This window comes from Tamandua tetradactyla, chromosome 1 (assembly GCF_023851605.1).
Source record: "Tamandua tetradactyla isolate mTamTet1 chromosome 1, mTamTet1.pri, whole genome shotgun sequence".
Classification (NCBI taxonomy): domain Eukaryota; kingdom Metazoa; phylum Chordata; class Mammalia; order Pilosa; family Myrmecophagidae; genus Tamandua; species Tamandua tetradactyla.
Window position 1 is genome coordinate 159,982,591 of NC_135327.1, and position 27,637 is coordinate 160,010,227.

The 27,637-nt window shown below is 36.4% G+C and overlaps 2 pseudogenes; both read right to left on the reverse strand.

Moving 5' to 3' along the window:
- Positions 1 to 3,669: 3,669 nt before the first annotated feature.
- On the reverse strand, positions 3,670 to 4,841 carry LOC143681548 (pre-mRNA-processing factor 40 homolog B pseudogene; annotated as a pseudogene).
- A 13,117-nt stretch (positions 4,842 to 17,958) lies between these two features.
- LOC143681553 (ubiquitin-conjugating enzyme E2 Q1 pseudogene) overlaps positions 17,959 to 27,637 on the reverse strand; it is a 38,665-nt pseudogene continuing 28,986 nt past the window's right edge.

Below are 27,637 nucleotides of genomic sequence, written 5' to 3' on the forward strand. Positions count from 1 at the left end.
TCAGAAGAATTTTAGATTTACATGCACATTGCAAAGATAGTACAGAGAGATACCACATACCTGCCAGTTGTATAAATGAGCTAAAAATGGACTTTGTGTGTATTTTACATGTCAGAGCTGAAGCTAGAAGTCCCTTCAATGATTTTTATTGGAAATGCATTGATTGTATAGATCATTCTGGAAAAAAATTATATCATAATAATAATGATTTTTCCAATCCACGAATAGTATAAATCTCTATTCAGGTCTTCTGGAACTTCTTTCATTAGTTTTTTTTTTTTTATTTTCAGCATACAGATCGTACATGCATTTTGATTATTTTGTGCCTAATATATTCATGTTTTAGAATGCTATTTTAAGTTGAAATTTTACTTTCAATTTCCAATTGGAGCTTTCTGGAATTCAATTGATTTTAAAAAATTATTACCATATCATATGTTCTTTCAAAATGTGTACTAGTTCCAGTACTAGTTCCAGGGTCTTTTGTAGATTTTTTTCTTTCTTTTTTTTGTATGCTCTATAGTGGGGAATCACATTTCATTCTTTTTCTATGTAAGTATCCCTATTGCAGCACCATTTGTTAATTTTTTGTTTCCTTATTTGTTTATTTGTTTTGCTTGGTTGTTTGTTTGGGAAGTGCATGAGTCAGGACTCAAACCTGGGTCTCCCACATGGCAGGTGAGAATTCTACCACTGAACTACCTTTGCACCCCCATTTTTGTAGAATATTTTCTATTTTCTTCACATAAAAGGCCATGTTTTCTGCAAATAGAGTGAATTTTCTTCTTATTTTTAAATCCACAAGGTTTTTATTTCTTTTTCTTGCCTCATTGAACTGGCTAGGGCCGCGTGATGTGTACAAACATCATTGTCTTTTCTACAATATTGAGTAGAAAATACTCAGTCTTTCACTATTAAGTACGATATCAAGCTTTTAATAAGTAGCTGCTATCAAGTTAAAGAAAGCCCCTCCTTTTTCTACTTTCTTTATAGTTTTTGTGTGTAATGGGTATTGGATTTTGTCAAATTTTTTTTGCACCTCTAGAGTTTTTCATGTGCATTTTTACATGTTTTATTCTGTCAGTATGCAATATTTTATTGCTTGCTTTCCAATAACATACCAATCTTGCGTTTATGTGATAAACCCCAATTTGTCAGTCAGGGTGTATTGTCTTTTATATGTTGCTAGATTTAATTTGCTAATATTTTGGTAAGGAGTTTCAAAAATTAGTTTTTGTGAGGGATATTGGTCTGTGTTTTCTCTATGAATGTAATATGTTTGATTTTGGTATCAAGATAATATTGGTCTCATAAAATGAATTTAAAAATGTTCCAGCCTCTTCTATGTTCTAGACAATTTTGCATTCAATTGGTAATGTTTCTTCTTCAAATTTCAGGGAGAATTCACCAATGAAGGCACTATACCTGAGTCTTCTATGTTTGAAGGACTCTGAAATATGAATATAAATGGCTTCCTATATATAAGTGGATTCTTGTTACCTATTTTTTCTTAAGTGATTTTCAAAGTTTGTATCATTCAATGCATTTTATCATTTCACTTAAGTTGTTAATTTTATGGGCATAAACTTTTCTTAGTATTTCTTCATTATCTTAACATTTGTAGAGTCAGTTATCACATCACCTCTTTCATTCCTGATATTGGTACCTTGTATCTACTCATTTGTGTTTGTTTTCTCTGGACAGAGATTTCTTAATTTTATTGATCTTTTCATTGAAGCAGCATTTGGTTACACTGACTTTCTCCATTCTTTCTTTGTCATTTTCATTGATTTTGCACTCTGATCTTTATTGTTAACTTCTTACTTTAGGATTAATTTGTCCTCCTTTTATAGGTTTCTTAAGATGGAATCTGATTCACTGATTTGAAACCTTTCTTCTTTTCTAACATAGATATTAAGTAATATAAATCCTTCCATGCAATGCTTTAGCTGCAGCATATTTTTTCATGTTATAAATATTCTTATTTACAACACAAAACAAAACAAAACAAAACATGTACACACTGGATCCCAGGGCTAGAGGAAGCAATAGTAGAACTCTAGAGCAAGGGTGGGAAAAAGTGGGCACTAATGCTGGAAGGTAAAGATGCTCCCCTCTGCCACCCAGTTTGTGTCCACCAACCTGGCCCTCTTCCTTGTATATCCTTTCTCTTACATTTTATATGCTGGCATCACCTACCCCCTACATAGCATAATCCATAAGTCTCTGGTCTGAGGCCATGGTCGAGGATGTAGGGAACCACTGAACACCAAAATAAACCTTGAGAGATACCAACAAACGTTGTCTCAGGAGGAGATGTGACTTTAAGAGGAGATGTGGCACAAATCAGACTGAGGAAGGAGTCTGAGGCAGATGGTGAGGGTGACCTAGGAGTTGCAGCGTCACTCAGACCTTGGCAGAGAGCAGACCCTCAGATCACTTGTGGTCATCCAACTCCTGAAGGAATGTCTTCTGCTGCCTTCACAGCTATACTTGTTCAACTCACTTTCCCACAGCTTGTCCTAGCCATCTTCTCTTTCTTGATTCCAAAGCCTGGGGAGTCCTTGTCCTTGTTATTTCTCATTGTTTTCCTTGACAGATTTCTCCTCAGAATCTGTCTTATTCTCAGGGCTGTTTGATGAGTGTCTTCTCTTTACATTTTTCCATTTTGATTTTGTGGCTTTCCAAAGGACATGATATGATGCAAGGAGAAGGAGGGAGTTTGGGGAACTCTATCCTCCAAGGGCAGCAACTCTTGTGCCTTTGTGATGGTGAGGTTCTGGTGTCAACTTGGCCAAGTGATGTAGCTGATTGATAAACCAGAAGGCTGCTATATTAAATCATCAGTAAGTTGATTGCTTCTGTGGCTGATTGCATTTGTGATCAGCTTAGGTGCCTGTCTCCCCAGAAGTGATAATCCAATCAATTAGAGACTTTTAAGGAAGAAGAGAGACCTTTTCACTGCTTCTTCAGCCAGTGAGCCTCTCCTGTGGAGTTCATCCAGACCCTTCATCAGAGCTGTCAGCTTCATAGCCTGCCCTATGGATTTTGAACTCTTCCATCCCCACAGTTGTGTGAGACACCTTTATAAATCGCACATTTTCAGGTAGCTCCTTTTTGTTCTGTTTCTCTAGAGGACCCTGTCTAATACACCCTTCAACTAAATCCGGTGAGTAAGAGGACTCAGAGCCTGACTCCAAGGGTCCCCATTTACTCCACTTGTGGGGCTGGAAAGAGGGTGAGGGCAGTTCCTCCTCTTCTGACTCAGATCCTGGGGGCAGGAGGGAAGACAGGCAAGTGGAAATGCTTGCAATGGTACTTTTTGTGCTTTTTGCACTTTTTCAGCTTTTGGTTTAGAGGTGCTGCCACTCATTTTCTAGTGCCTGCAGGAACTCTGGAAAGAGTCAGATCCACTCTGACACCAGGGTTATCTGCACAAAGGCTGAGTCACCCACAAAATGCTCACAGATTTTGAACCAGGACAGCAGTGATGATGTTCAGAACAATTCAGACACAACACCAATAAAGCCATGAAGACAGCGCTGGGCTAGACCAGAAAGAAAAACAAAGGAAACTGGAACTGACCTGCAGCCGTGCTTCTGACTGAAAGGGGCCTTCAGTGGTCAAGAAGTATTGCTGCCTTCAGGGTCAAGTGGGTAATATTTGATACTAGGCTGTGGTCTGGACCTTTTCCCAGGAATTCCCCATCTCCAGAACAGGTACAGCTTGCTTCAGCATCCTTCAAAAGACAGCTTCACTGTGTCAAGGTCTTTGTACTTCCTCCTTCTCCCAATCCTCTCCTGCTCCTCTTCCCCCAACAGAATATTGTAGAAGAGCTTGTTGTTGCCTGTGGACAGCTCAGTACCCCTCTTGTCAAAGACTGTAGTGTAGGCAAAGTCCACAAAGACTGTGTTCACCTCCATGCAGAGGCCTCAGTCCCTATAGTTGTCAATAATGACCAACTCATCATGGAATCTTACATTCAAATTCTCCATGTAGAAGTTGAACAAGTCCAGAGTGTGGACCCCAGCTGGCTTAGCATGTTGAGTAAGTGGACATTAGTGCTGTCCACTGGGTACAGCTCCATCCAGAGGGACATAGAATGCAGCTGCCTTGTCCCATACAACTTGTACAAGATGGTTTGGGAGGACTCCTGGTTCTTGTGTGTTAGTAATGCTACTGAATCTGGACTTGCTCCTGCTCTGCCTCCCTCCCCAAAGCTTGGATACGCTTCTCAAAAATCCGTGCATCTTCCTTGCCCATGTTCTGTAGTTGATGGTCTTGTGAAAAGTCAAGGTTCTCCATAAAGTACCTCTGGGCCTGGGAACACGTGGTTTGGGAGTTGATGTTACTTATCCCATCTGGGATAATCTTCAGGGCCTTGCCTGTGCTTTCTCCTTCTTGGCCAGGAAGAAGAGGACATCATAATAAGCTTCTTTTTGATCCCTTTGCGGAACCACAGCCCAGACCTCCAGATCCCCAAAGGTCTGCTCTACCTGCTGGTAATGGAGAGTAGAGGTCATGCACTGCTGCTCCAGAAAATACTGCAGGGACTTGCTTAGCCTTCTTGGCTCTTAGCCTGGACTCCTTCTTCTTACAGGAATTGAATACCTGATTTTTCTCACTCAGTTTGTGCAAAGCACTTTAACTATGGTCAGTAGCCACTATCTACGTGGCCTATTCCCACAAGGCATGGGAGGGGATACCTTTGATCTTCAGTAGTTCCTTGAATGTCTGCTACACTTTCTCCCAGTTGCTGCAAGTGAGCCAGACATCTCTGGTTTTGACTTTGACTGTTCCTCCTCCTCCTGTTATGATGGCTGATGCTTCCCAGAAGTGGGGGGCCATCATTGGCTGCTGCAGTAGCCATGCTCCAGGGACATCGCAGTCTTAATTCCCACCTGTTTCAAATTCTAGGAGGCTCATGAGCACTGGGTTGGAGCCAGGAGACATGGGGTGAGAGGGGTGGGTGTCAGTTTGTGGCTGAGAAGGCTGTGGCTCTAATTGTTTCTGATGCTGTTTCTCCAGTGGGACTTCTTTACTCTGGTTTTTTTTTAGTAGTGAGGTTTGCCTTTGTCTGACTTGTCCTCCTTCCAGGAACACTGGGGCACAGCATCTCTTCAGACTTGAGAATGCTAGGCTTCTACCACATGAACTGCTTGTCTCAGCATTGGAGCATCGATGAGACCATCAGCGGCCACAAGCTCACTCCATAAAGCCCTCTGAGGACCTGTTCTAGCCAGAAAAGAGCTGCAGTGTCCACACCTTTAGCCATCACTGCAGAGATGGGCACTGCTGGCATCAAGAGGGGTTCCATTACCAGTGGCATTGGGGTCTTTATGCCAGGTGGCATGGGGAAATTACTATTGGTCGCTGACTCTGGTAGGGGTAGCCCTATATATGGGGAAGGTGGGGAATTTCTGGAAGGGGGGTATAGGGTATTAGCATCATGGGGGTTCACCAGTGGGAAGGGGTCAAGGGCTACAGGGGGCCAGGGACCAGAACTAAGAACTAACACATGAGAACCTGTGAGCAGCTGGTCCAGCTCAGTCCACCTGCTGGTAAAAGCAGTTCTGATTGGTTGGGTTGCAGCGGGTTGGTTGGGCCTGTGTGTGGTCACACCCCTTTATTGCCAGGATTCTGGTGGCTCCCACCTGCCTGCAGACAGGCCCCCAAACTACCTCATGTGTCAGAGCCTGGCCCTACCCCTGCCCATAAATCTTCACTTCTCTTCATTATTCATTTAAAAGTGCTTTCTAGTTTCACTTTGAATTTCTTCTCTCATCTATGGTTCGTTTTAATGTATGCCATGTAGTTTCCAAATATTTTGAGGTTTTTCCAGATATCTTTTTGTCCGTGAATTATGACTTATTTTATTGATGTCAACAAACATATTTATATGATTTGAAGCTATTGAAATTTAATGAGACTTTTTTTATGACCCAATATGCGGCCTATTTGTTAACTGTTCTAATTTTATCTGAAAGATGTCTATTCTGTTATTAATGGGTGAAATATTTTATTGTCAAGTAAAACAATTTGTATATAATTCTGTTTACATCTTCTCTGTCCTTAATGACGTTTTTGTACTTGTTCTATCAATTATTGAGAGGACGTTATTAAAATCTCAGATTTTTCTTTTTCCTTGAAGTTCAATCAATTTTTTCTGCATGTGTTTTGATGCTTTGTAAAGGCATAAACATTAAAATGGTTAGGTCCTCTTCGTAAATCTTTATGAATTAGCATATTCATCTCTCATAGAATTCTCTTCTCTGAAATATAATTTGTCAAATATTACTATAGCCCCTTCCATTTTGAAAAATTAATATTATAAAAGTATATCCTTTTGTCCTTTTAATGTTAACTTCTTTTTACCTTTATACATAAAGTTGAATTCTTATATGTTGAGCACAAATATAAGCTTTTTAAAATTCAATCTGAAAGCACTGTCTTTTAATTAGAGGATTTAGACAAAAAGGAAAGTTTTAGAAATTTTAATATCAGTACTCCTTAAAGCAAGTAAATAAGAAATTATTATAGCAACATAAGCTAATAATCCAGTAACGAAGAAGCCAATGGCTTTGGAAATAAGTGGACTTAATCTAAAATAGTAGTGAAAGGTGCTAAGTTTTTAATACCTACATTATTTATTTTGTCCTGAAAGGAAAGGTGAATCTCTGGATCAAAGATGAAGCTTACTATTACTCACAGAATCAGTGCTGATTACCCTTTTCCCATGCCCCTAGGATGACACAATAATGGCAGATGTCAGCTCCTTATATAGGGTCTATAGGAGGACCACAAAATTATGAGTCTGGAAGCTCATTTAGGACTTTAGAGGTTCCCTTCTCCTCTTCTTAGAAAGGGAATATACTTATCTTTCTAATGCAAGCACATTCTCTCTGGGAAGAGAGTTCAACAATGAAACTCAAGAATTTGGATCAAGTAGAGATAAGTCTTATTACCCTTTGAATGGGAGAGATGGCTTGACTGTATAGGAGATCAGTGGGTCTGGGCCTATTACATTTAAAATATAAGGAGAAAATGATTTGTGAGAAAATTAGGTATCTTTATAATGTATAGAAAGCACTGACATGCAGAATGTAAAATTATCTATATTTTCTTCCCCAAAAGGGAAAGCACTGACCTGTTTATCATATAGTCTGGATTAGAGCAACAGATCAAGGGTATCCAATAGAATAATTGAGAAATTAGAGAACAGTAATGAGAGCTTAGAAATATCTGAAAACACAATGAAATAGATGGTATGCAAAAAGACAATTTACTTAATCATGAAGGTAGGATCATCATACTTCAAATCATCTACTCATGTTAATGTTAAATTATAACTGAGGAAATTTATTCTAGCACTTTTCCTTTCAGGAAGACAAAATAGTCATGTCTTTGTCATAATATATAACCCTTGAGATTTTTTTTAAATCAACTCATAGGAAAATCTAATAAGACAATAATAACAGTATATGTTTTTATTATCAGCATTGATAATTAAAGTAAAGGTACAGTTGACAAAGTTTGGAAAGAAAGATGGAGGGAATGATTGGAGAGTCTACATTGTCATTACAAAAGTGAGAAATCAAGAGATTCTATCTACTAATAATGATGAAATGAATTGCTCTGCCAATATGGTTTGTTTAAATAGACCGTTTTTAATTTGCAAAAGTGACCAGTAGGTTAAATGAGAAGAGTGAAATCATTTTGTTGAAAACACTGTGGAAATAGGTGCTGGAGTTGGGGGTAAAGTGGGGATGTTAATTTGGGTGGGAGCATTGATTCTACAAGGTCATTCCAGAATCAAGGTTCCTTCTATCAGATTTCTTTGCCTTCCTTCAAAATGAAACCTTGTCCACAATTTAAAAACTAGTTACTAGAACCATATTTGTGTTCTAACTTGGAGGGAAGAGAGAAAAATGAGCAAACTTTTTGTTAAAGGACTCAAGAAAGTGACCCATAAGCCGTATGTGTCACTTCCGTTCTCATCCCAATAACCAAAACTTAATACCTGGCCACAGTGCAATGGAGGATGGTAAAGGCAGTCTTTAGCTGACTAACTATATATCTGGCTAAAATGCATGAGTTGGTAGGGGGCGGATGATATTAATAAAGGTGAATTTTAAAAAAGAAAATGAAAACAGCTGTGGGAATATTTCTTGGGTAGTTAAAAATCCAGCTATTCTAGAATAAAAATGGTAGAAAATTTCAAAGTTTATAATTCAAGAGTTAGTGGCATGATCCAAATTTTGAACATGTGAAAGCATCTTCCAGAAAAATCATATCCTTATAATTTTCAAAGTATTGATTCAGCAGTAGAATGGACATTTTGGTATGTAATTTTTCATTATACATCCTTCTGCTTTAATTGAGATATTTAAATATCATGCCCATATAGTATTTTTAAGATTTAAAATTTCAAAAAAATGTAAAACCCATGCACTTATATAGCAAAATAAAATTTGAATCAGTACATTTCTGTGGTCTGCTCCATTATCTTGGAATGTAAATGGTAATTGAAATACAATAAATGTTACTATGACTTTCTTTATCTTATATGATTGATTCCTTTGCTAGAATTCACTATCTATAAAAGTCAAAATACAAAGGAGAGGTGTATGCTTATTACCAAAGGAATTTAAAATAATATTAATCTGGACTCAGGTTTTAGCATTAATATTTCACTTTACCATTCATGCATTGTCAAGAGCTGAGCTGATGTGAGTTGCCAGATGTCGAAAGTATCCAATTAAGACAAGAAGTCAAATTGAAAGTAACAGCCCTTTAATCATTTCAGTTGCACTTGTATAAACAAGAGGCGATCCTAGAGAAAAGTGTCAGTGCTCTCTGTTCCATTTTACTCCATAGAACGACCCTGCTGGAAGAGGGTCAAATGGATCAGCACAGATGCAGAGTATGTCTCACTGCCAAGGGAGCCCCAAATAAAAGACTTTTGCAGTTCTATGGACCCCAGGCCTGGGAGGAGGACTAGAGTAGTAATAGTGAAAAAGTACCGAGTACTGAGTCAGAGTGGAGAAAGTGATTACAAGGACTTCTATTCGTCCCCTCTTTAAGGTGGTCTCAGCAGAGGTGCCTGAGGAAGGTCTTCATCTATGAAGGTGAATTTGTGTAAGACCATGTCTGGCCAGGGGATCCTACTGACTGTGCACTAAGTCTGGATATGTAGTGTGGACCGAATTACTGCATGGTTCACCATGAGAACACAGACTGAGACTCAACAGAAACTTTCAGCAAATGACACCTCATTACTTACATAGCACAGAGGGTCTAAAAGAGCAGGAGAAGAGGTTCCATTGTGACTGTTTCACTGGGGAGTTGAAGCTTGGTCAGGGTTGGTGGATGCAGTCATTACATCCCATTTTGTGATGAAAAAGAGAGACAAATTTATATTGAGTGTGGTATTATCCATCCTGGTGGGAGGGGGCCCTACCATTGCAAATCCCTGCCTTGATTAGCATTTGGGCTGCTTGTTCCCGGTTTCTAGGTTTAAGGTCTGGCCAAGCATTTTCATTACCTGTAACCTCTGTGGAATGGAAGTAGACTGAAACATAGTGGCACAGTAGAAGGTGAGAGCTGGGGAGTGGCTAGTAAGCATGTTTTTGTGACTTTCCCAGCAGGGAGTGCAGCTTTTCCCAATAGGAGCTGTCAGGTAAAGCCTTTGCAATTGACTGGCCAGGACTGAAAGATCACACATAGGTTTTTAGCCAGAAACTGGACCCCTCATGTATATTTTAGAATGATTTAACCAAGCGTTTGGAAGGCTTTAGTTTGCTTTAGAGGCCATAGAGATGGCTTTTTGGTTTTAGACATTTATTCAATAATAAAATTAAGATTTTTAGATCTTGGAGCTCAAAAGATTTTGAGAGTATGAAATAAATGAGCAAATATGTTTCAAATGTCTATCATGACACAGTGATATGTTTTTCTATCCTATAGCTTGCATTTTTTTTAATTTTCCACATTGTCTGGCACCTGTGGCAATGTTTTAACCCTCAGCTCATAAATGACTTTGGAAATTAGTTAGAGGTTAGCTCTTTGCCTTGTTGGCCACCCAGAGTGAACAAACAGTAATTGATTTTGATGACATTCACAAAGTACCTTACTATATTGAATAATGGAGTAGCATACACAGAGACAGCCCCTGGATAAAGGAACAATTAAGTGAGTATCAATGAGATGTCATTAAGAGTTTATGCTTGTGTACTTAATCAGTCTCTGCCTACCCTTAGCAGTTGTGTGGCTTTATGGAAGTTACAAATTCTAAAATGTCAAAATGGTTTATATGTTGTACCAAAATATTTTCATTTAAATAAAATATCCTGACTTAGTACTAATGTTCCATTTCAGTACATATAACTGCGGAAAAGAAAGAACCTGCAGGCTTGCACATCCATTACCCCTGAAAGAAAAGAATGCTGAGTGACCAGTGTGAGAACATCATCAAGTATATCTTGAGTAAATGGTGTAAAAATCCATCAGATGCATGCTTGATGACGACCTGCCAAGATTTTATTAGTTACGAGGACAAAAATCACTATTTTCATTTTTAATAACTTTATTTAATCTTCCCCAAACTAATCACCTATTTATGAAATGTTTAACCTTTATTTATTGCCTAGTATTAGTTTCCTTGGCTGCTCAAGCAAATGTCATGCAAAAGGATGGCTTAAACTATAGGAGTTTAATAGCACATGGTTTTGAAGCTGGGGAAAATGTCAAATCAAGGCATCATCATAGTGATGCTTTCTCCCAAAGACTGTGGCATTCTGGGCTAGCTGTCAGTGATCCTTGGTCCTTGGCTCCTTTGTCACATGACAGTGCATAGGTAACTCTCCAGGGTTCTGGTGAATTTCAGCTCCTTGCTTCCTGTGGCTTTCTTTCCAGCTGTCTGAATTTCATGTGTTGCAGTGCTAGGATCAATGCCTGTCATGATTGGGTTGGGCCACGACTTAACTGAAGTAATCATATCAAAAGATCCTATTTGCAGTGGTTCACACTCACAGGTATAGATTAAGTTTAAGAACATGTTTTTCTGGGGTACATAAAACTCAAAAGCACCAGATATAGAGCATATATTTTTAAAAAATAACCTGGAATCTTAGGGTAAATAAATCTTGATTACTATTAAAAGTTCAGGCTACAAGATTAACATGCAAAAATTAGTTGTGGAAACAAAAGGACAAATATTGTATGGTCTCATGGATATGAACTAATATTAATGAGTGAATTTGGAGAATATCAATTAAGAACAGAGGTTATCAGGAGATAGAAATAGGATAGAGGTTGGGTATTTAGAGCTGAAGGGATACAGATTATGCAATAGGACTGATTGTAAAAATCCAGAGATGGATGGCACAATACTACCTGATTATAGCACAATAATGTAAGTACAGTGAATGAAGCTAAATGTGAGAATGATAGAGGGAGGAGGGCTGGGAACACATATGAAATCAGAAGGAAAGATAGACAGAAACACTGAGATGGTATAATCTAGGAATGCCTAGAGTGTACAATGATAGTGACTACATGTACAAATTAAAAAATGTTTTTGCATGAGGAAGAACAAAGGAATGTTAATATTGCAAGGTGTTGAAAATAGATGGTCACTCATATTTTAAAACTTCAACTTCTGTGTGAGGCTAAAGCAAGAAATGTTTATTTGGTACAAGACTTATATTTTGACTAGTGCATTTCCTAATTTAACACATATGGATAGTTTAATTGAACACCATAAGTACATGGAACCTTGAATAGGACATGAGATTTAAGTTTGTCCGGATTAGGATGACGCCCTGATAAATCCCAGAGTGATTTGAACAGTGAATAAAGAAGTATTTGCAAAGTTATCTTGGGGAAATGGGGAGAAAGAGAGAAAATTTAATTTCTCCAGTTGGAGAATTCCTGATATTCTCACAACAGTGGGAACAACCAAATCAATAGGCCAAGCCCTCAGTCTTGTGGTTTGCCCCTATGAAACTTATTCCTGCAAAGGACGAGATAAACCTACTAAAAATTAGGCCTAAGAATCTACCCCCAGAAAACCTCTTTTGTTGCTCAGATGGGGCCTCTGTCTCTAAGTCAACTCAGCATGTGAACTCACCGCCTTCCCCCCTATGTGGGACATGACTCCCAGGGGTGGAAATCTCCCTGGCAACATGTGACAGAAAGCCTGGGATAAGCCAGGACCTGGCATCAAGAGATTGAAAAGTGTTCTTGACCAAAAGGGGGAAGAGAGAAATGAGACAAAATAAAGTTTCAGTGGCTGAGAGATTTCAAACAGAGTCAAGAGGTTATCCTGGATGTTATTCCTATGCACTATATAGATATCCCTTTTCAGTTTATAAGTATTGGAGTGGGTGGAGGGAAGTACCTGAAACTGTTGAGCTGTGTTCTATTAGCCTCGATTCTTGAAGATGATTGTATAAAGATATAACATTTACAATGTGGAAAAAAAATTAGTTGTGCTTCTATATACAAAGAATATTCTGAAATGGAAATTTTTTTAAAAAGTCCATTTACAATAAATTCTAAATAATATAATACCTAGGAGTGAATTTAACCACAGATGTGAAAGGATTGTATACTGAGAATTAGAAAGCACTGCTGAAAGAAATTAGAGAAGGCCTAAATAAATAGCAAGACATCTTGTGTTCATCGATAGGAAGACTTAATAGTATTAAGATATTAATACTACAGATTTAACTCAATACCAATCCCAAAATCCTAGCAGTCTTTTTTTGCCAATCCTCAAATTCATATGAAATTGCAAGGAAACTTGAATAGCCAAATTAATATTGCAAAGGAAGAAAAAAGTGGGAAGTCTCATCTTCCCTGTTTCAAAATGTAATATACCATACAGAAATAACAGTAGACATAAAGACCAATGAAACGGAATTGGCAGCTCAAAAATACGCTCATAAATCTACAGCCAACTGATTTTTGACAAGTGTGCTGAGAACATTAATTGAGGGAATAATAGCCTCTTCAACAAATGATACTGGGAAAACTAGATATCCACTTGTAGAGAAATGAAGTTGGACACCTAACTCATACTTTATAAAAAAAATTAGCACTAAATGGATTAAGGACCTAAATATAAGAGCTCAGACCATAAAAATCATAGAATAAATTGTAGGGGAATGGGAGCCTTCAAAACCTAGGATTTGTTAATGATTCCTTTTCTTTTTTTTTTTTTTTTTTTTGGCATAGGTAGGCTCCAGAAATCAAACCCAGGTCTCCTGCATGGCAGGTGAAAATTCTACCATGGAGCTATCCTTGTACCGCCTTGTTAATGATTTCTTAAATGTGATATAAAAACATGGCCACCAAAAGAAAAAAAGAATAGATTAAATGGGCATGATTTATTCAGGTGGGTGCAGTGTAATTATAACGGTCCTTGTAAGTAAAAGATGGAGACAGGATGGTCAGAGTCAGAAGGAGATTGGAAGACGCTATGCTTCTGGATTGGAACATGTAGAAAAATCATGAGCCATGGAATGCAGGTATCCGCTAGAAGCTAGAAATAAGAAGGAAATGCAGTATCCCCTAGATTCTCCAAGTGGTCCCTGTTTACAATTGCTTTAGTTTGGTGAAACCCATTTCAGAATCCTGAGCTCTAGAGCTGTAAGAAAAAAAGAAGTGTGTTGATTTTGGTCATTAAGTTTGTGGCAGTTTTTTTAGTAGCAGTAGGAAACTAGTATAGACAATTTGACATGAAAATTCTAAGATACACTTGATGACTGAGGATAAAGTAATGATGGAAAATGGTTGTGTGATCTCTATATACTAAGTATTATGTCAAACAAATTTTATATGTAACAGTATCATATAAATTATTTTGATGTTTTTATTATCTGCATTTTACAGATGTCAAAACAGAGACTTAGAGAGTCCATATAACTTGCTGTGGTGTTGTAAGGCTAGAGTTAGAATTCTGACATAGGGAGTTAGATATGAGAGACGGAGTTTGTAGCCACAAAGATATATATTGTCTCCCTTCATAAAATATTTTAAAAGTGAGTAGGACATGGAGATAATAATATGCATTCTGATGGTTCCCCAATAGGCACAGGAAAGAATTAAACTGAACTATTTTTAGTATTCCAGAAGTAGTGAAAAAATAAGTAAAAATAATTATTAAAAGCCTTTTATTCCCATGATACTCTAATGGGGATTATGAAGCCTTCAAATGAAAAAGCATACTATTTCTGTCTCTAGGAACTTTACACCCTATTTGAAAACAGCACTCTCTGGAGTATTCAGATGGATTTTCCTTGTCATTAATCAGGATATATTAAAGGACTAATGTTTCTATATTTCAGTTTAGTAATTGGGGGTTGGAAAAGGATGACACCAGGTCTTACAGACTTCACAAACAATGAGGGGAAAGAGCAAATATAATTTGGGATCCATCATAAGTCCTCCAGTTTCCCCTCCCCAGGAGGTTTATTGAAACGTGTTCTTGCTTTCAATCTCCATCTAAATGGTTGCCTCTTGAATCTTTCATATGGTGAGAGATTGCACATGTGAAGTTAAAATTATTGGAGCCAGACTTCCCTGTGAATAATTCAAGACATGGAGTGTTTCAGAGCATCAAGTGCCTCGTTGGTTAAATTAGAGATAAAAATACTTGCTTCTTACAATTAGTATGGGATTTAAATGAAGTAATGGCCATCAAGAATTTAGAACTGTACCAGAATCTAAATAAATAGAGATACATCTTTTCTACCTTTTATATATTTTTAAAAATAATCATTAACATAAGCTCCAATTTCATCTCAATTAATGGGGTTTGTGTGATATATTTAAACTCATATTTCTGAAAGTCTTACCAGCCAAGATTGCCTGATTAAAGTCCATGCCCTTTTGTCTTTTGAAATTATTGATGGGGAAGTAAAGAGGGCTTTTTCTTCCTTTATGTTCCTAACTCTCTGAACTGTGCTTGACACAGTTGAGCACAGTGTCCTTAGAGACTGGATAGAGCTGCTAATGGGTCTATTTGGCATAATGGCCGGGGTGGAATTACTCTTCAGTTCTGTTTTAGTAGGAAACCATTATTGCTATCTCAGAGCTGTCTCAGAACTGGCTTTTTAAACGATGAAGTTTTTTCAAAATCGGCCTTCAGTGAAAATTTTCCTCTCTATAATTGAGGCTACTGTCTCCATGAACTCATGGAGTTTTAGTTTTCTTCTCTCGGATGGGTGATGCTGTTTGAGCTCTTTTAGTGGTGTTCCCTGCAAAGGATTGAATATAATTTTCTTTCTCTTTAAAATATATAATAATATGAGTAGTGCGTTTTCACAGATGAAATATAGCAGGAGCACATTCTCAAATAATAGATTCCAATTTAATGAGTGTTTTAATATTAACTTTCCTTTCAACTTTCATTCTTGAGATGTTTGAAAATGTATTTTTAGTTTCTGCTGTTTGTTTGTTGATATAATTTTATTCAGAATGTTGTCTACCAAACTTTTTTTTCAAGATTGCTGCTTTTTAAAAATTGAGATTCCTTCTTCCTATGGCTTAAGGTCTTATTCTGAATGATAATTTAATAAATAATTGTGTAATGAATAAATGAATGAATCAAATTATAGTAGAACATTTAGAACATACTTAAAAATATTCCCAGTATCTGATGCCAGGAAAAATTATTCAAATTAGCACAATTAATACACTTGTATTTTTTAAAAGTTCCACTTTATATTTACAACGTTCAATTTATACTTATAAAGTTCCACTTTATATATTTCTAATAGAAATATTATATTTTACTCAACTGTGTTCATTTCAAGGCATTCTCTGTATTTCTGGTTCTCCAAAAATGGAAAGCATCATCCCTATCCACTAATTTGATACTTCACTGATAGTATATTTGATAGGGCAAGTGGATTTTTATCAGAAGGCAAAATGTTACTTTGAATTTATTTTTCATTTCTTATTAAATATAATAAACCATAATTATCAATACTTTGCTGGTGTAAAATAATGCATTTTCACTGAAGTGTTCTTGTAAGGTAAACAGTCAACAATTATGAGTGAGTGAATGAATTCAAGAAATGAAATGTTGAAATTCTACAACAAATTGTAAGGAAATATTAATAGATTAAAAAACAGTCTTCCTCCAATATTACCGTGTTATTTTATGTGTTTTATTAGTCATGTTAATGATATGATTTAGATTCAATATCTTATTTGCTTACAGATGTGAAAAGAGAATAAAGAGGCAATATGCAACATTTTCTTCCAGTCAAAGTAGGTTGTTTATTCACTTTCTTGATAATCTCCTTTGATGTACAAAAGTTTTTAATTTTGATAAAGTCCAGTTTACCTATCTTTCCTTTTGTTGTTCATTCTTTTGGTGTCATATTAAGAAATCATTGCCAAATCCAAGCTCATAATGCTTTCCCCCTATGTTTTCTTTTACCAGTCTTATGGTCTTAGCTCTTACTTTTAGGTCCTTGAACCATTTTGAGATAATTGTTATATACTGTGTGAGGTAGGTATTCACATTCATTATTTTCCATGTGGATATCTAGTTTCAAATTACCATTTATTGAAGAGACTATAATCTAAAGAATGGGAGAAAATCAATTCATTTATCTGATAAAAGCTTAATATCCTGAATATATAAAGAACTGTTGCAACTCAACAATTAAAAGAAAAATAACTCAATTTAAAAATGGGCTAAGGACTATTGAATAGACAGTTCTTCAAAGAAGTTGTACAAATGGTCAGTAAATACATGAACAGATGCCCAATATCATTAACCATTAGGGAAATGCAAATCAAAGCCACAATGACATACCCCTTCATAATGACTAGTCTGGCTACAAAAATGGAAAATGCGTGTTGGTGAGGGTGCAGAGAAATTGGAACCTCTGTACATCATTTGTAGGAATGTGAAATGGTACAGCCACTATGGAAAACATTTTGGCAGCTCCTCAAAATAATAAACATAGAATTGCCACATAATCCAGCAATTAAATTTCTTAGTGTATATCCAGAACAATTGAAAACAGAATTTTAAATTAAAAATCCATAGCATAAGTAAGGAGGCTCTAGTCTGGAGCATAGCTGAGTTTCCAGGAATATATGGAGGCTCAAAACTTTCTTTTATAAGAATTCCTGCTAACAAAGTTTCCAATAATGTAGTTGGATGGTCTGTAAATCAGTCCAGAGTACGTGAAACAGTTATGTTTATTTTTTTCCTTAGTGTTTAGAATGGCCCCCTATGCCAGTTTGAAGCTATTATGTACCCCAGAAAAGCCATGTCCTTTAATCTTCATTCAATATTGCTAGGTGGAATATGTTTTATTGTTTCTATGGAGATATGACTCATCCAATTGTGGGTACTAATTTTGGTAGAATAATTTCCATGGAGATGTGTCTCCACCTATTCAAAGTGGGGTTACTTCTGGAGTCCTTTAAAAGGGAATCATTTTGGAAAAAGTTTAAGAGCCACAAGAACCAACAGAGCAGCCAGAACCAACAGAGTCCACACAGTCAGAGACCTTTAGAGATGGAGAGGGAAAATGCCTCTAGGAAGTTTCATGAAACAAGAATCCTTGAGAGAAAGGTAGCAGACTTTACCATGTGCCTTCCCAGCTGAAAGAGAAACCCCAAACTTCATCAACCTTCTTGATTGAAGGTAACCTCTTGTTGGTGACTTAATTTGGACATTTTCATGGCCTTACAACTGTAAACTTGCAACTTATTCAATTCCCCTTTAAAAGCCATTCCATTTCTGCTATATCACATTCTGGCAGTTTGCAAATGAACACACTAATATTGTTCTGCAACAGGCAGTGCTATCACATCCAGGAAAATAGAAGGCGGGAACTACAGAAGCAGGTCGAGATCCAAATACAGCTTCAAAGTTAATTGGTCCAATGAAGCCACCAGAAGGAGGAAGGGGAAGACACTTTGGGGTCAGATGTTTTCCTCCAAGGCCTTGAAGGACTGCTGTGCTCTTGATGGAATGTACAGAAATTTGTTGGCTCCAAACTGGACTTGCACTGCTATGGAGCATGCACTGCTTCACCCTGTTTGGTGAAAAGTTCCATGGAGATAGCATCTCCACTGAGAACACACCTTTGAGAGAGGCCTGGAGACACAACCCTAACAAATGGTGGGTGAGAAGCAAACTTATTGCTAAAGGAAAAGTTAAGTAGAATGAAGTTGGTCCCTTCTTTCTCTTTGGGGATCTGGAGACAAAATTCTTGGATTGGGCTGTCCTGCTCAACTTTGAGGATTTTAACATTATAACCATACAGTCTGTTATTCATGAGTTTGACTGCATTTAGTTTCCACTTTTGAAACTTTGTGATGGGTCTGTATACCTAAGCTCCCTCATCAGTGGGTCAGTGGCCTGCACCAAGCCAAACACTGTACCATTTAAGTAATCTTGCCTCTGGTTCTTTTAAATTTTCTCTAATATGGCTAAGTTTTCTTTTCTGTTGCCTTCATCTTCAGATTTCTTACCCTCAGCTTGTTCTGCTTTCATTTCATAGTGATCCAGGTGTTCTGTGTCCTTAGGCATCTTCTCATCTTTGTCTTCTCAAGACATGTCTTCCTGTGTGCATTATTCTGCTGGCAAAGGCTGATCCAGAATCTCCACATCTGGATACTGAGGGAGGTTACAGAGTTTACACAGGTCAGAGATGATCCTTTTCAGATGCTGCAATAGCATAGTATTCCCTTTCTTTAAGTTCATTGAGCATCTCCAAAGACAACAGCCAAGCTAGGGTCATCAGACTCCAGCGACCAGATGGGGGCCAGCATGACTCCATGATGTTGCAGTGGATGCAACTTGAGTCTCCAGGGCCCCAGCCCTGGCCCCCGGGACCCCAGACAGGAAGAACTCATAGCTCAACTCTCAACAGTCTCTTCAAAGTATTCTAGGAATTCTCTATCAAGCTCCTCACAACTCTTCCAGAATCTTTCCCTTATCCATTTTAAAAGCCGTTCCAACAAGTCTGGTATTTGCAAACTGTAGTAGCATCCTACTTCTCTAGTACCAAAATCTGTTTTAGCTTGCAAGTTGCCAGAATGCGATGTATCAGAAATGGAACAGATTTTAAAAAGGGGAATTTATTAAATTGCTAGTTTACAGTTATAACTCTGTGATAATGTCCAAATTAAGACAAAGCTATGAAAATGTCCAAATTAAGACACCAAAAAGAGGTTACCATCACTCAAAAAAAAGGTGATGAAGTTCAGGGTTCCTCTCTCAGCTGGAAGCACACATGGTGAAGTTTGCTAGCTTTCTCTCCTGGCTTCTTGTTTCATGAACTTCCCCATGGGTGTTTTCCTTTTTCATCTCCAAAGGTCTCTGGCTGTGCAGGTTCTGAGCTTTTTCTAAAAATGGTTTCCACCTAAAGGGCTCTAGTAAGCAAACTCCACCTTGAATGGGTGGAGACACATCTCCCTGGAAACCATCTAATCAAAAGTTATCACCTGCAATTGGGTGGGTTACATCTCTGTGGATAATAAAAAATCTCCCACCTAGCAATATTGAATGAAGATTAAATGACATGGTTTTTCTGGGGTACCAACAGATTCCAACCATCACAGCCTCTTACCTCAATTCCAGGCTCTGCATGGTCTCTGTGTTCTGCATTTCCAGATCCCTGGTGCCTCAGTTATGTTACAACTTTTCAGATGATATTTTCTGTTTTATGTTCAACTTTCAATATCACAATGGTGTGTCTTTGATCACAAAAGTCACTCAGCAGTGAATTAATAGGGAAAGCACTTAATGGTTATTCTGTTACCTACCATCCCCAGCCATTTTTAATTTTATTTTTTTGAGTATTGGAATGGCATCTTTGGATCCCACCTCTCTCACCTGCGCTTGTCCACACACTGTGAACTCTCTCTAAAAGAGATCATCTCCTTTCAGCTGCTTCCTGAGTAATAATGCAGAAAAAAGTGGTGCTGCAGCTCCTGCACCTCTCACGTGTACATGCACATACACACACAACTTTAAACTCCAGATACCTTCCATGACTCTATTCCTTAGTCTTCATTCACTCATTCTGTAAGGCAATTGGATACTACATGAATGTCAGTATGAACAAATTCGTCAAATTTCATACTTTACTCTTAAGCAGTCCTTTTGATAACAGAACTAGACTAAATTATGTGAACTGAAATGGGAAGCTTAAACCTATCAGCTGACTAGGAAGCACATTGTTTAGGGAAATACCATTTCAGCCATGGAAGGCACTCAAGTAAATCTCAATATACTGGCCAACTTTGTCTAGGGTGATAGGATTGTCTGAGACTTCCTCCTAGAGAGCCCAGATGGACTTTGTTCAATCACTAATGCATACTGATATACCTTAAACAATGCTTTGTACCTAGTGCAGAGGTCAATAGGAGATTTTAATGAGGAATCCATCTGACTTTCTGTTTTATGTGATTTGTTTAGCTGACTGGGTCTGGAAACCCTGGGGTCCTGATTGATGTTAACTGGATAGGTTGACTTCACTTTATTCTTGGAGTCCCTTTGATAATAAACTTAGTTAAATGCCATATAAAATGAATTACGATGATTTAGTCAACATTAATCCAACATTCCTATTGGTTGGATTAATCAGAGTGGCCAACAGAGCAGCATATTCATGGTGCAGTACATTAGAAGCCAAGACTGTAGAAACAAGAGGTGGATATGACTAGAAAACAATTCTCCATGGGTCACACATTGTTGCATGTCTTATATTAATTACCTTTGTATTAATTAACTTTGTTCTGGATTATCTTTTCGATAATGTTTGTATAGCAAATAGTCGTACAAGATGGAGATGTTGTTGCCTTCTAGGGTACAAGTCAAGTTTATTTACTGTCCCAAATAAGAAAGATAAAATCTAGGCCAAAAAAGGTCAGCCTAGTTTCTTGTGGCCCATTATAAAAGATGCTGGATAGGGAACATCTTCTGGGGCCTCTCTGCATCACCCTTGTAGGACTTGAAGGCAAGAAAAACTGGTGTTAACATGAAGATCAACCTGCCTGCTGTGCCATGAGTAATTAAGTCATTAATTTTTCTCTGACCCTAGAGTTCTATGTCTGCTGCCAGCATCTATGAATCTGTAGCAAGTTAACTTGTTAGCTTGTAAGTAAGGCAAAAACATAAGACTCTTCACAGTTCTTGACAGTAACCTTATATTTCCAACTTCTGTTCTTACAGTAAAATTCACTATTTCTTTATTTTAGAACATTTTATAACAGTGGCTTACAAACACTTGTGATTAAATATGCACAGAGGCAAGTGAATTTTGTTTCACAAGTCTGATGGTAGAACTGACGTTTGATTTACTTTTACTGTATCTTAACATTTATTTTAACCATATTTTCATGTGAGGAAAAGGTATTAATTTTGCCTTTTCTCCAGAATAGATTTGAATTGAATTTGTATTAATATAACACAATAAATACCTCTTTATATTTTTACCAGTTGAGCAAATTAACTGGTTTGGCTTAAATTTCAAATGTTTGTCACAGGATGGCTATGAAATTCATCACCTCAATCCCAGGCTTTCTGATTCTCTGGAGTCATGTTAAAATGCAATAATTGGAGTGCATGGGTGGTTCATTGGTGGAATGCTCACCTTGCATGCTGGAGACCCAGGTTCGATTTCAGGACTATGCACTCCCCTCCCCCCCCAAAAACCCCAAAATGCGATAATTTTGTTCTGAGGGATGAATGCCTCCCTTTCACAGAATTTCTGCTTTGCCTGAATATTTACTAATTTTTTAGTGTGCTCAGAGCTGCCTTTCAAAATGGTCTGCCACCATTCATGTTCTCCAGAAATCATGAAATAACTCCTTCTTAGTGATTCTACCACAAGAGCAGAGGCTCTCAATATTTATAGTTCATTATCAATATAAATGTTTTTCCTACAAAGGTTTATACTTTTACTGTCTAAAGTTCAATCATTTCTCATATGGAATTTATTTCTTATGATGTATGATTTAAGGTAAATCAAACAAGAAATAATGTGTTTATGAAAAATTATCTTATAAACCAATTTGCAGTTCATCTTTCTTTTTCGTTAATAGAGACATTGTGTGTTTACAGAACAATCATGTATATTCCCATATACCATCCCACCACCCACCTTGCATTTGTGTAGAACATATATTACAATTGATGACAACACTTTTTTAATACTTGTACTATTAATTAAAGCCCATGGTTAAACATAAGTTCACTGTGTCGTATAGTTCCATGGATTTTTTAAAAAAATTTATTCTGTTACCATATAAACAATCTAACATTCTTCCTTTGGATCCTGTTGAGATACATATTTCAGTGGTATTAACTGTATTCACAATGTTGTGCTACCATCACCACCATCCATTACCAAAACATTTACACAATTTCAAATAGTGTACACTTAAAGTCCCTACTGTGACTCAATGAATTTGCTACTCTAATTATTTCAAATCACTAAGATCATAAAATATTTGCCATTTTTATCTGGCTTATTTTACTCAACATGATGTCTTCAAGGTTTTCTGTGTTGTTGCATGTATCAGGACTTCATTTTATGGCTGAATAATATTCCATTGCAAATGGAAAACATATTTTAAAAATCAGCTTATCAATTGATAAACACTTGGGTTGCTTCCATCTTTTGACAATTTTGTATAATGCTGCTATGAACATTGGTATGAAAATATCTGTTTGAGTTCCTGCTTTCAATTCTTTTGGGTGTATGCCTGGTAGTGGGGTTGCTGGGTCATATGGTAGTTCTATTCTTAGATTTCTGAGGAACTGCCAAACTTTCTTCCACAATGGCTGTACCATTTACATTACCACCAGCACTTAATGAGTGTTCCTATTTCTCTGCATCCTCTCCAACACATGCTATTTTCCTTTTTTAATAATGGCCATTTTAATAGCTATGAAATGGTATCATATTGTGGTTTTGATTTGCATTTCTCTGATGGCTGATGATGTTGAGCATCTTTTCGTGTACTTTCTTTCCATTTAATTATTTTCCTTAAAGGTATGTCTACTCAAGTCTTTTGCCCATTTTTTATTGGGTTGTCTTGTAAAATTGAAGAATTCCTTTATATATATTAGATATTAAACCTTTATCAGATATGTTTCCAAATATTTTCTCCCATTGGTAGGCTTTCCTTTTACTTTCATGATAATGTCCTTTGAGGCTCAAAGTTTTTAATTTTGATGCGGTCCCATTTATCTGTTTTTTTTTGTTGTTGTTGCTTGTGCTTGGTGAAGTCTTTGACTTTGTAAAGTCAAAGAAACCATTGACTAAGAGAGAAGGTCCTGAAGATGCTTCCTATGTTTTCTTCTAGGAGTTTCATAGTTCTAGCTCTTACAGTAAGGTCTTTGATACACTTTGAATTGATTTTTCTATACGGCATTAGGTAGGTGCCCTCTTTTTTTTTTTTGCTTATGGTTATCCATTTTTTTCATCTCCTTTCTTTTCTTTAAGAGACTGTTCATTCCTTATTGAGTTGTCTTTGCCACATTCTCAAAAATCAGTTGGCCGTAAATCTGAGGGTTGATTTCTGGACTCTCAATTCTATTTCATTGGCCTATATGTCTGTCCTTGTGCCAGTACCATGCAGTTTTGATTATTGTGACTTTGCAATAAATTTTTCACATTGAGTAATGTAAGTCCTCCAAGTTTATTATTCTTATTCAAAATGAGTTCAGCTATTTAGAGCTCCTTACCCTTCTAATAGATTTGATGATAATCTTTTCCATTTCTGCAAAGAAAGTTTTTGGAATTTTTGGGGGATTGTATTGAATCTATAAATTGCTCTAGACAGTATTAAAATCTTAAAATATTTAGTTTTCCAATGTATGAAAATGGAATATATTTCCATTTATTTAGGTCCTTTTCCATTTATTTTAGCATTATTTTATAATTTTCTGGGTACAAATTCTTTACATCCTTGGTTAAATTTATTCTGAGATATTTGATCATTTTAATTGCTGTTATGGGTGAAAATTTTTTCTTGTTTTTTTCTTCCCACTGTCCATTGCTTGTACATAGAAACACTACTAATTTTGAGTGTTGATCTTGAACCCCACCGCTATCATGTATTAGCTTAGAGGGTTTTTTGAGAATTTTTCAAGCTTTTCTGTATATAGGTTCATATTATCTGCAAATAGGGAAAGTTTTACTTCTTCTATTCCAATTTGGATGCCTTTTATTTCTTTTTCTTGTTAACTGTCCTAGCAAGAACTTCCATTACAATGTTGAATGACACTGATGGCAGTGGGCAATCTTGTCCAATTCCAGATCTTAGAGAGAAAGCTTTCAGTCTCTTACCATTAAATAGGATGTTCTCTATGGGCTTTTCATATATGCCCTATACCATGTTGAGTAAGGTTCCTTCTGTTCCTAATTTTCCAAGTGCTTTTTATCAGGAAGTATGCTGTATTTTATCAAGGGCCATTTCTGCATAAATTGAGATGATCATGTATTTTTCGTTTCCTTCATTATATTAATGCCATGCATTACATTGATTTATTTTCTTATATTGAATCAACCTTGCATATCAGGAATAAATCACAATTGATCATGGTATATAATTCTTTTAATATACTGTTGGATTTGGTTTGTTAGTATCTCTTGCAGTATCTTTATCCAGTTTTGGTATGAGGGTGAAGTTGGCCTTGTAGAGTGAGTTAGGTAACATAACCTCCTCTTACATTTTTTGGAAGAATTTGAGCAGAATTGGACTTTTCCTCTTGGAATGTTTGCTAGAATTTCCCTGTGAAGTCATCTGTTCTTGGTCTTTTCTCTTTGGGGGCAAGTTTTTGATTGCTGAGTCAATCTTTTTACTAGAAATTGGTTGTTGAGCTCTTTTATTTCATCTTGAATCAATGTAAGTAGCTGTATGTGTCTAAGAATTTCTCCATTTCATCTAGGATATCTAATTTATTGGCATCTACTTGTTCATAGTGTCCTCTTCTAGTCCTTTTTATTTCAATGGTGTTGGTAATAATGTTCCTCTTTTCATTTCTCATTTTTGACATTTATATTTTCTCTCTTTTTTCCTCATCAGTATAGCCAAAGGTTTGCCAATTTTGTTGATCTTTTCAAGGAACCAACTTTTGGTTTTGGTGATTCTCTCTATTAATTTTTTGCTTCCATTTCCTTTGTCTCCACTCTAATCTTTGTAATTTCCTTCCTTCTGAATACTTGGGGTTTACTTTGCACTTCTTTTTCTAGTTCTTCCAGTTCTGAGATTAGGTCTCTGATTTGAAGTCTCTCTTCTTTTTTAATGTAAGCATTTAGAGTTATAAGTATCCCTCACCTTTGCTGCATTCTGTAAGTTTGGTGTGTTGTATTTTCATTTTCATTCATCTCGAGATATTTCCTAAGAAACCATTTCCTAATTTCATTTCTTATTTCTCATTTACTCATTAGTTATTTAAGAGTATGCTGTTTACTTCTTATATATTTGCACATTTTCCATTTCTCCGTCTGTTATTGATTTCATTCTATTGTGGTTGGAGAATATACAACTCATGACTTCATTATTTTTGTATTTATTGAGACTTATTTTGTGACCCAACATATGGTCTATCCTGGAGAATTATCATGTGCATTCAATAGGAGTGTTTATCTTGTTTTCATTACTTGCAATGTTCTATATATGTCTGTTATGTCTAGTTGGTTTAGTAGATCATTCATGTCCTGTATTTCTTTATTGATCTTTTGACTAGATGTTCTCTTCATTATTGAGAGTGGTGTGTTAAAATCTCCTACTATTAATTCATAGTTATCAAATTATCCCTTCAAATCTTTCAGTATTTGCTTCATATATTTTGGGGCTCTGCTGATAGGTGCAGATCTATTTATAATTGTTACATTTTCCTGTTGAATTATCTCCTTTATCAGTATATAATGGCCATTATCATGGTCAGGTTCATGTATCAACTTGGTCAGGTGGTGGCTCCTAGTCATCTGGTCAGGCAAGCACTAGCCGGTCTGTTGCTATGACATTTCATGGACTTAAATCATGATTACATCAGCTATAGTCATGGCTGATAGCATTTGTAATCAGCTAAGGGGAGTGTCTTTTGCAATGAGTGACACTTAATCTAATCACCAAAAACCTTTTAAGGAGAATTCAAAAGAGACAGTCACTCTTCCTGCTTCAGACAATGTGCCAACCCTGTGGGGTGTGTCCAGACCCTTGATTAGAGTTGCCAGCTTCGCAGCCTGCCCTACAGACCTTGGATCCTTACGTTCACACAGTTGTCCAGCCAGCCTCTCTTGAAACTTCACTGTGGACCCTCATCAGAGTGACCAACTTGCATCCTGCCCTACAGACCAGTCTCATGGTTTATGAGACACTTTTATAAATTTTGTATCTACGGATATCTCCTAATAATTCTGTTTCTCTGGAGAACCCTAGCCAATACAATCATCTTTGTCATTTTAACTTTTTTTATTTAAAGTCTATTTTATCTGGTGTTATTATAGCCATTCCAACTCTCTTTTGTTTGCAACTTGCATGATATTTTTTTCCCATCTTTTCACCTTCAACTTACTTGAATCTTTGACTTTAAGGTGAGTATCTTGCAGACAGCATTTAGTTGTATAATGCTTTTTATCCATTCTGCCAATCTCTGGTTTTTGCTGGGGAGTTTGATCCATTTATATTTAAAGTCACTACTAATAATTCTGGACATTCTTCTACCATCTTACTATTTAGCCTTTATAATTCCTATACCATTTTTGTCTCTTAATTCTGTTAATGCTTCCCTTTGTATTTATTTGCTTTTTTATATCATATTGAATGCCTTGTCATTTCCACTGGATATATTTTTCTTCTGTTTTACTTATTGTAACCCATGGGGTTAAAATTTAACATCCTAACTATATAAAAATCATACTTGATTTGATACCAACTTAACTTCGGTAGCATGCACATATACTTTTCCTATATCCCTCTGTCTACCCACCATTTTTTGTCCTTGTTACCACTTATATCTCTGGACATTATATCCAAAGACATAGGTTTATCATTACTTATAATGCATTTGCATTTTAGCACCTGTAGGAAGTAAACAATATAGTTACAAATGAAAGAATGCAATAAAATAATACTGGCATGTATATTTACCAAAATGGCTACCTTAGTTCATTTATTCTCTAATATATATAAGTATGAAATTCATTTAAACAGAAAATAATTAAATAGTCATTTTAAATCTTTCTGTCCAATCCAACATTTATTCATGATAGACTAATTCTAAAATGCTGTCCTAGAGACTTTGGAACTGGTAAATTAAATTTTAAAATAAGATACCTGACCTCAAAAGTTTTATAGTTTACTTTATGTCTGTTTTGGGGACATAATAAGATATAGCAATTGGATATTTGAGCAGACAAAAATATGTGGATGTTCAAAGGCAGAATCAAGAAGGGATCAATTAATAATTATGCATTAAGATACACATTGATATATGCCAGGGTTTTAAAACTTAAAAATTGAGAGAACATGTAAGAGAAACCATTACCAGTCATTGATATTTAGGCCATTTCGCATATGAGTTTCAAGTTGCAATAAGAATATTAAAGAAAAAAATAAAATACATCAATAAAAATTG